The sequence below is a fragment of the Crocodylus porosus genome, unplaced genomic scaffold, assembly GCF_001723895.1.
Source record: "Crocodylus porosus isolate Cpor-Errol unplaced genomic scaffold, CroPor_comp1, whole genome shotgun sequence".
Classification (NCBI taxonomy): domain Eukaryota; kingdom Metazoa; phylum Chordata; order Crocodylia; family Crocodylidae; genus Crocodylus; species Crocodylus porosus.
In genome coordinates, this window is record NW_017728947.1 from 67,773,703 (window position 1) to 67,783,107 (window position 9,405).

A 9,405-nucleotide genomic window follows, 5' to 3' on the forward strand; every position below is an offset into this window, starting at 1 on the left:
TCTGAAACAAAAGGGCAATGAGTTTCAAGACGGTTCTTCTTTCCTGTGGGAGTCTGTACCAGCAGCTTGGCTCTCTTCCTGAGCAAGCTGTTTCCTGCACAACTGAACTTTAGCCTCATGCTGTCAGCTTTAGAGAACTTGAGGAACAAAGTTCTTGAGTATATTCTTTGTTCCAGAGCGTTAGGCAATATGTAGGTATTTGGGTTCAGATCATTCAATGTCTTGGGGGAGAAAAAAGGATTGACGCCTTTTAACTGACAACATATTCTTTGGGAAGCCAGTATAATGAGCAAAGAACAGGCTGACATGTTTATCATAGCCCATGTTGTGAAGAATGCATACTTCTGCATTTTGTAAAAACTGGAGTCCAGAGCACTGATAGCTTCCCACTGTTAATGGATGTTAATGGTTTTGAACCAGGGTGTGACAAGATGATGGAACCAGCCTTCCTTGCAATGACAGATAGAAAGAATTGCTTATAGATACTGTTACCAACAGCTTATAGGAGAGTATTCATAATAGATACTCTCCTATATTGGAATCATAGGAAATTAGGGGTGGAAAGGACCTCAGGCAGTCATCTAATCTAACCTCCAGCTTAAAACAGGACCATCCCCAGTTAGATCATTCCAGCCAGAAGAGTGAGCCAACCAATTACAGACACATATCCGCAATGAAAGGAAACAGCATTGTTGCAAATGCCTCCAAAGTTTTTTCTTTTCCTTTGGTGAAGATTCAAATAGTTGCTTATCCACAATCCAAATTCATTCTTTGTCATTCAAATAGTCTTGTTTTTCATATGGAATTATTATTTTTCCAATAGTTAAACCCCATGCTGTTCAATAGAACCAAGTATACTTTGGTTCTGGTCCCCTGCTTAATGCTGTATAAAACTAAAATGAAAACCATATTCATTCACTGAGTCATTGAGAGGAGACCTGTTCCAGCGTCATTCCATTCAGCATGAGGTAAAGTTCCATGTGATGTTTGTTTTCTAGACTGCCTAGACCAAATTAACCATTCCTTACCATTCCTGTCCCTCTTCCACATATCATGGAGCCTGGTTATTCTCCACTGGGCCTCTCATCAGCAATAACATTCCCATGTGATAGTAATTAGGACTATACATGTAATTATAAAGGAGTTTAGTTACCAGTTTTTAGTACTGCTTATCAGAGGATCTTGGGTGCTCTACAAAATGGACAGAAGCATTATTCTCATTTTACAGATGTAGAAACTTGCACAAATAAGTAAAGTGACTTGACTAAGGTTACCCACCTGGCCAATGGCCACACCTGAGAATATAACCCAGGTTTCTTGAGTGGGCCTATCTGGTGATGCACCCATTAACCCATCTTATCTTACATGACAAGTTTCTGAAGTCTTTGTTCTAATACTAATTGCTCTAATACAGGGGCAAGCAATTACTTTGGGTGGAGGGCTGCTTACCCAGTTTTGGCAGGCTGTTGAGGGCCACGTGGGTAGCCCCGCCCCTAGACAATGTGCCCCACCCCCGGTCACCATCTTGGGACCAATGTCCTAGGGCTGCACCAGAGCGGGGTGCAGGCTGGCAGGTGTCTGTGGAGCTGGGCTAGGCTGCACTAGCAGGGGGGAGCTGGTTCAGTTCCATAGAGCTCCTGCCGACCAGGACCCTGTATTCCTGCCGCCCTGTTCTGGGCCCCGCCAGCACTGGCCCTGGGACACTGATGTGGGCCCCACACTCCCATGCCCACTCACTCCCAGTGACCCCCAGCCCATGCAGCCATCGGGGCTGCACTGTAGCAGCAGCAGCTGTGGCCCCCCCACTTCCTGCTCCAGGCAGTGTTTGCCACGGCTGCCTCTGTGCTGCCCAGCATGCGAGCTCCAGGTGGGCTGCAGTAGCAAACACTGCCTGGTACGGCAAGCCAGGGGGGCTGCAGCTGCTGCCGCCATCCACAGCCCAGATGGGCAAGTCTGGAGCCGGCGCAGGGCCCACGCTGGCAGCAGGGCCAGGTTACAAGCTGGTGCTGAGTGCGGGGAAAAGCAGCCCCTCACCTGCCCTGTAGCTGGCACCCTGCACTGCAGCCACTCACAGGCCTGGGGGCTGCCTGTACCCACTCGGGACAACCCCATGTGGTCTGTGAGTGCCTGCAGCAGGGAGTGCCAGCCACAGGACAGGCAAGGAGTGCTTTTCCCTGTGCTCAGCTTTTTCCTGGGCTGCTTTTCCCCAGGCTCCTTCCCTGCCTGGGGTCCCACCCCCCCCACCCTTACCCGAACTTCCCACACCAGGGCAGCCACATGGTCCCAGGCCAGAAGCCCCTGCTGGGGCTTCCAGCTGGCGGGGAGGGGTTGGGCAGGCCCTGCTGTTGCGGGAGCCCACCAGGCTTCCTCTGAGTCCTACTGCCCCTGGCTCCTATCATTTTTGACAGGAACCAAGGGCAAATAAATATTAATTTTCTAAAATTTTATGGGCCCCGCAGGCCAGATAGAATGGCCTCGTGGGCTGGATCTGGCCCACGGGCCGTATTTTGCCCACCTCTGCTCTAATACCATTTATTCTCTGATTTCTTTTTTTGGTTATTGCCTGGATCTAGCAGAAATCTATTGTATGAGATTCTTAGTTGTGTCCTTCACTTGCTACACATACACTCTCTTTTTTCTCTCTCTCTTTTTAAGGTATAAAAAGAGTGTTTATGTTTTCAGGTATGGGCCTAGTTGCTAAATACACTAAACTAAGTTGCAATTCTCAAGATATTTGAAGTAAAATGTATAATCCACTTTGTGCACTTCTGCTATTTCACTAGTACATATTAGTAAATATATTTCAATGTTTTCTAAATTGTATTTATAATCACCCCACAAAAATATACATGCAGTTTCATGTTTTTTAATGTTGGATATATGAAAAAACCAGATTTAATTTTGGCATCAAAACAATTTCTCTGATCTGTCTTTGTGGAACATTATGCAACATTCCCCATGTTTTCTGCCACCACTAAAATATGACGCACCTTGACGAGGTGGCTCAGAGATTATTGAAGCAAAAGAGATGGGGTGATTTTCTCCTCTTATTCCAAGACACATGAGATTAAAAGCAAACACAAGCCCTTTGGCAGGGACAAGTGTTTTCATCCAATTACTTTGCCCTCAGTTGCAGGCTTGGAGCCCTTTTTGTTTGAAAGGCAGATGTGGTCCAGAGAGAGATGTGTATGGATCCTGCCCAGAGTCTTTAAATCAAGTAGTTCTAGTATTTCTGGTGTTACTAATTATACTGACTGATGCTGAGTAGATTCTGGGACCGCATATCAGAGCATTGCTGCTTAGTAGCATGTTGGATGTGGCTGCCGTTGCTGTAACTTGCACCATATAGGATCATAAAGGAAGTTCCATGAGACACATATTTTAAAAGAGAGTGTTGTAGCACAGCATTGCTTTTTTCTGACTTGGCACTTCCCCCAAAGGTTATTGAGTTGCAGTGGGGAGAAAGGGTGCTGAAGGACAGCTCCAGCCTATGGCACATTAGCAAGTCAGGATTTGTCAGGTAGGACTGGTGAACGGGATATAACAAAGTTCCCCAATTGGGATCTACCTGATCTTTTAGGGAAAGTATAGAGCAGACCCACATTCTGTTTCAGATTTTATTTTCTCTTCTCTTTAGAAGAGATCTGTGATTTACTAATTATGTCTCTGTGAAAAATACAAACATCTGGTCCTTCCCAAGGGCATAGTAGAATGCTATGTGTATATATACAGTGTGTGTGTTTGAAAATTGCACTTATTTAAAAGCAAAGGAAATAGACTTTGTTTACTATGCTGTTAATATATTTGTAATCCAGATGTTAATTCAAAGCTTGAAACTGAATGATCATTTATTTCCTTTTTTGTTGGAAAAATGGAGGGTCTTTCAGAATGTTTGACTCTACTATAAAATATTCACCTGAAGACAAGACAGATATTGGTAACTGTTATTTTTTTTAAAAAGCCCAAACCCACAAATAAGCCATGGAGACCTGAAAAGTGAAGACTAATTCTCCTTTGCACTTACTAGCACATACTGCACCATCCTAGAACACTAAATAAAAGGTCAAAAGGTATCCATTCATTTGAATGAGTTTTCAAGACCTTTTAAGATTAATGCACTATACAGAAGCTTCCCCCCTCTTTTTTTTTCAAATGTTGCAATAGTCAAAAGAGGGTTAGACAGATTCATGCAGGATAGATCCATCAGTGGATATGAAACATTATAGGAATAGAACTCTAAATTAGGAATTCTGGGATCTCTAACACTGGAAGGGACAAGGAGTAGGAGACTGATCTTTCTGGACTGGCCTTGCATAAGAACTCTTCTGCTTAGCATCTCCTCTTTACCATTGTGGGATACAGAATACCAAGCTAGATGGATCTGTAGTTTGACCCAGTACAGCAATCTTATGTTCTTATGGTCCCTGGGCTCATCCTAGCCATGGTTAATTTTAATTGTTTTCTTCTTATGACCTAGTTTTTATTTAAGCTTACTAATGTGGTGCTGTTAGCTTCCATCAGTTTTGTAGACTAAAGCATGCAGATATGTGATGAATAGAAAATTATATTAAACTTTAGAAGTCATTGGATCTGGATTAGAAGATTCATGCTTTAGCTGTAACTTGTTTCTTCTGTTGATTGAAAAATGTATTAAAGACTTCATAGAGGCTTGTACTCTTTGAAAAAATGAACAGATACCCCAAAATACTTATATTCGCCTTCTACCAATAATGAAATGAAACTAAGACCCCAGAAGTTGAAGACAAAGCCAGAACTGAATCATCAGAAATCAATTTGAAATAAACATTATTTCAGGACTTTTCTGAACTAGGAATTTTGAACACCTTTCTCAAATGACTCCCAAAATTTTCAGTGTGGTTTGAAACTATAGTGAAAGCCTGTTCCAGGTGTTTGGGAATAGCAATTCTAGGAAGGAATGGAGAACGGTTAATCTCTTATTCTAATTTTTTTCAGCATGAAATAATCATCATGATGACTCTCAATCTTCCTCATAATTCTTTCCAAGTGGTCTTGATTCAGTCATTCAGGAGGAGAGGAGGGCGTTTAGTGTGAGATTTTTTTTACTGCTGAATCTCTTGAGTAGCTCCAAACTAAGGAAATCCCAGTAAGAAGGTGAAACTTCTCTCTGAATTTCACAATGTTATACAAAAGCTGTTTTAACAGCAGTGAATTACCTGTCCCATAATTTCAGACATTGGAAATACAGTAGAGATTTTGCAACATTTCCTGTAGTTCTTATGAAAGTCTGATCAACTATGGTTCCATCTTTTACCCTGAAAAAAACAGCCTGTTTTGTGAGACATCTTACATAATACAAAACTTTCAGGTCCAATCTTGCTTCATTCAAACGTACTCTTAGGAAAGGGTGTTAGTTCGTATGGTCACCTACATTACTGGATAAATAGTGTATCCTACTGGCTGATCCTGAGATGTTAGAGCTCATAGGGGAGTTTTCACAGTCTCTCCATAGTGGGGCAGGGAAGCTTGCACACAGCTGCTTCCGCCACCCACCACCCTGTGCCACCACCCACCATCCCACACCGGCACCTCCCAGGGGCAAGGTGAGGGCAGTGGTGCCCCTCTGCGGGCCACACAGGCACTGCCTAGCCAGTGGCTCCATGGGCTGCTGGCCAGCAGCACGATTGGCCAGGCACAAGGCTCGTCAGCAGCCAGCAGAGCCACACATGCAACCGGCCATGGGAAAGCGGGGTGCAGCAGCGCAGGGTGGTGGGTGGCAGTGGCAGCTGCTGTCTGCAAGGAACCCTCGCCCAACGTATGAGCCCCCTCTCCCCCGTCCCCACCACCAGAAGGGGTACACTTGTTTAAAAAGGTTGAAAAACCCTGGTCTAATTCTATTATAAGCTAGGCACCATTCTGCAGGTCAAACCTGATAAATTTCCAGTCAATCAGCCTATGATCATCTAAACCAGGGGTGAGCAAAATATGGCCCACAGGCCAGATCTGGCCTGTAAGGCCATTCTATCGCAGAGCCCCTAAAACATTTAGAACATTAATATTTCTCTGTCTTTGGTTCCTGTCAAAAATGACAGGAACCAGGGGCAGTAGGACCCAGGGGAAGCCCAGGAGGTTACTGCAACTGCGGGGTCTGCCTGGCCTTGCCCCACCAGCTGGAAGCCCCAGCATGGGCTTCTGGCCTGGGACCATGTGGTTGCCCTGGTGCTGGAACCTCAGGTAAGGCAGGAGAGAAAGGAAGGAGCCTGGGGAGAAGCGGCCCCTTGCCTGCCCCGTAGCCAGTGCTCCCTGCTGTAGCCACTCGCAGCCCATGCATGCCTGTCCTGAGCAGGCACAGGCAGCCCCAGGCAGGCTGCAAGTGGCTGCAGCACAGGGCATTAGCCATAGGGTGGGGGTGGGGCTGCTTTTCCTGTGCTCAGCACCAGCTTGTAACCCGCCCCCACTGCCAACCCGGGTCCCACACAGCTCCAGGCTTGCCCATTGGGACTGGACCACAGCAACAGCTGTGGCCTGCCCACTTGCCGTGCCGGCCAGTGTTTGCTACTGCTGCCCACCTGGAGCTCACGTGCTGGGCATCCGAGAGGCGGCAGTGGCAAACACTGCCTGGTGCGGCAAGCAGGGGGGCTGCAGCTGCTGCTGCCATGGCGCAACCCCAACAGGCAAGCCCAGAGCCAGCATGGGGCCCAGGCTGACAGTGGGGTGGGTTGGAAGCTGGTGCTGAGTGCGGAAAAACTGGCCCCTGCCCCACCCCATGCCCAGCGCACCATGCTGAATCCGCTCACAGCCTGCGTGGGCTGCCTGTGCCTGCTCAAAACAAAATAAGGGTAAGGGGGTATGTGGCAGGATGCCCTGCTTGTGCCCCTTTCCTCCAAGTCCTGCAGCAGGAGGTACATGGCAGGATGCCATGCTTGTGCCCCTGCCTCCCACCCCTGGAGCTGTGTGGGAGGCAAGCGAGGAAGCTGCAGCTGGCCGGGCAGCACATGGGGGTGGGGGTTGCAGGGGGCTGCGGCCATGAGGGCCACGTGGGGGGGCTGCAGCCAGACAAGGAGTATGCGGGGGGGCTACAACCAGGTGGGGAGCACACAGTGGGGGCTGCAGCTGGGCCAGGTGGCTGTAGCCAAGCAGGGAGATGCACACAGCTATGGGCCAAGCAGGGGGGCCGTAGCCAAGCAGGGAGCTGGACCACATGGCCATAGGGTGAGTGGGGGGGAGGGACTGGACCCATGCAGGGGGTCAACCGGCAGACCCACCCCTGCCAAGCTGCACCCCCCCATGGTTCCCTGCACCCTCAGTAGTCCCCCTCACTCTTTCAGCTCCCCACTGCCTACTTACCTGGCATGGAGCCCAGGTCCCAGTCACTGCAGGCAGCATGGGAAAGGGCCAACCACAGCGATGCTCTGGCAGGCTACCAGAGCATCTCTGGGGAGGATTGAGCCTCTGGTTGCCTCAGACCTTCCAGGACCGTGCCCTGCCCCACTTTTTTTTGCAATGGTTTTTTTTGACCCCTGGATATTCAGGTGTCTAATTTTGCCCCTGCACTGCAAATTTGCAGTGTGGGGAACATTTTCTCCTTCATGCATGTGTCTCTTGCAGTGTCTCAAAGGGCTTTGAGATGTTACAAGATGCACATGCACACTCATGTGGATGTGCCCTATGGGTAAACCACTGGTTATCCCAGTCCTATTATTTTGTTTCTTGCATGCAATATTTCTTTGATAGTTGAATGCTATCAATTAATGTGAAAAGATACTAACTTACAAAAGGGCTGAGTTGCAGATGTGTGAAGACTCTTCTATACCAATGTATGACCATTTTGAGACCCTTTTATACTTTTAGCCTAGAATAAATGGAAACCAGAGGAAGCTGGTATGCAGAAATAGCAACCGTTAGGGGATAGAGATCTAGGCCTAGTGGCAAGAGAGAACCACTAGGAGATCCGTGAGTTAGGGAAACAAAGTTTTTGTCAACAGGGAATCAATTTGGTTTTAAATAGCTGCTGCTTAAGCAGCAATAAGAGTGACTGCCTATTCATATACAAGCCCCACTTCAAATTTTCGTATCACTTAATACAATCTATAAATGTCTCAGAAAAAGGGAAGAGATCTGTTCACACTTGTGTTCAATTTTTCCAGTTTTCAGTTATGCAACATATGAGACTGATTATATCCAGGTAACATTTTCTGCTGTTTAGAAGTCCTATTCTTTATTCTTGGCTCCATTATGGTTTCCTGTTATGGGTCCATGAAAAAAACAATTTGATCAAGTCACAAGACCATAAAGAGCACAGATATTAGCCAAATTACTAAATCATGGAACAAAATATTAAACGGTAACAGGAAATTCTTTATAACCTGTAAGTTGCAATTAATTGAATGATTGTTATGAATTTCTATTTGGGAACAACTGCAAGATTTAACAGTACAGAAACACTAAAATATTCAGCAGGTGTTAACCTTATCTGAATTATTTCTGAAAATTTTTGCATTGATGTTTTAAATTAGACTTGTCAACATTTCTTGGAGATGATTAAATATTTGATAGGCAAGGACTTTGGGGGGTGATATTTTTTATTGAACCAATTGTAGAGTCAGAAAAAAGTTAGCGTTAGAATGAAGAATGTTTTGCATTCAGTACATTGTCTAACTTTATCCCAAATTAAATTTATTAATAAAAATATGCCAATAAAATGTATCACACAAAGAGACCAGAAGAACAGTTGTTTGTATTTGAAACTTGTCTAAATTTATCCCAACTATACAGTTGGTCCTCTCCCTGGACCCAAGACCTTGTAGTGGTGGAGAGGCTGGTGCGTCCAAATGATCTTCAGAACTGACATCTGCAGTCTCTCACTCCTGGCAGGGTCACCCATGACAAACAGACCTGAGGGGTGGTTCCAGACAAACCACAATTCAACCTCAAGTCCTCAACACCAGATCATGCAGAAGAATATGGCTGCAGCAAAAAAAACCCTGCAGCAGCACATGTGTAGACACTGCCCTGGCTGGCTGGGGCACAAGGATGCATTAGTGTAGGGGCTGCCTGCTGGCCAGCCCTGCACTGAAATAATGCTCATGCCCCAGCCAGCCCATCCACAGTACGTTGAGCCAGAGGGAGCAGCCCCAGGCTGGCAAGTTGGCCCACTAGGGTCCCTGCCAGCTTGGGCTGCTCCAAGCCAGCTCAACATGCTGTGCTTGCTCCCAGGCACATGTTCAAATGTCACAATAAGCTCTGGAGTTTATTCATGTGCATTAGTTGCACATGTAGACCTGCCCCCAGATGAAGAAATCCAGCACATGATCCAGTGCACAAGTGCCTCCTTTGGGAAATTGCTTCAGCATGTCTTTATTGATCATGATCTCTGGAAAGGTGCCAAGATCCAGGTCTTCAATGCAGTCATCATCCCCACCCTCC